We start from the raw sequence: 1,037 nt of genomic DNA, 5'->3' as shown, positions 1-1,037 counted from the left end.
CAGTGTTTTGATGGAGTTGCAGAACTTTGCTGAGAAAACTCGAAGTCTAGTCTTCTGCATTACAAGTGTGAATAAATATATTGAAAAAACTTAACGGCCTGATGCTTTTCTCTACGCCGCATTTTGGCCGGTTAGTGAAGTCATTAAATGTGAAGGCTTGGTCAGTGAATAGCGCTTCGTAGGAATGCCTTCACTTTGGCTGAGTCAAGTGGAAGTTAGTGTCGTCAATGAAGAAGGACACTAAACAACTGCATGTTAATCTGGATGTTTGTATAAAGAGGCCCGAGTCCTGCAAAGAGGAGAACTGGCTTTGGTGCACTTCACTTATCTTATCAGAGACTGGGGAAATTAGTATGATTTACTAACACAAGAGTTTCAGGAATCCCAATGAATTGGGCGAAGAGCTGATAGCAGGTGCGAAATAGTTGTGAATGTGTTTTCCAGTCTCCTAAATTCCAACACGTGTGGGTTCGTACTTTGTTTCAATCTTGTGGCGTCGTTCATCTTTTTTGTGCAGAAATTTGTGTTCTCTCTAGGGAAATATCATGCCTAACAGCAGCTGGTGGATAGTGAAACAGAAATGGTAATAATGGCGGCGGGGATGGAAGCATTTCTGCGTGGAGACAACTTTGTTCGCTCCCAGGAAAAGCCCTCTCCTTGTTTTTCAATTGAAGAGGATAAGGAGAACGTCTTCGTACAGTACAGTGTTTGGAGTGTCCAAATAGTCTGCACTCTGATCACGAACTTCCTTGCCCGATTTAACAAAACGCGATTCTTTTAACACTACGTTCAGATGATCAGAGATGGTGAATCACAGTCTCATGACACCGTGTATGTGGGAGGAGGTGAATACCCAAAAGGTTGCATCCTAGGCGGAACTTCAGATGTCTAAATATTAATCGCTTCCATCATCCGCTTTCTTCATCGTGGGTGCAGCTGCTGTCTCGGTGACTGCCATCTGGTAGGAGTTACAGTAAGTGCTTAGCCCTCGCCACCATCATCACATGCTTTATATTCTATTTCTGGTGGATTTTACG

The sequence above is a fragment of the Echinococcus granulosus genome (assembly GCF_000524195.1).
Source record: "Echinococcus granulosus chromosome Unknown EG_S00609, whole genome shotgun sequence".
Lineage (NCBI taxonomy): Eukaryota > Metazoa > Platyhelminthes > Cestoda > Cyclophyllidea > Taeniidae > Echinococcus > Echinococcus granulosus.
Note: the sequence above shows the minus strand (reverse complement) of the source record.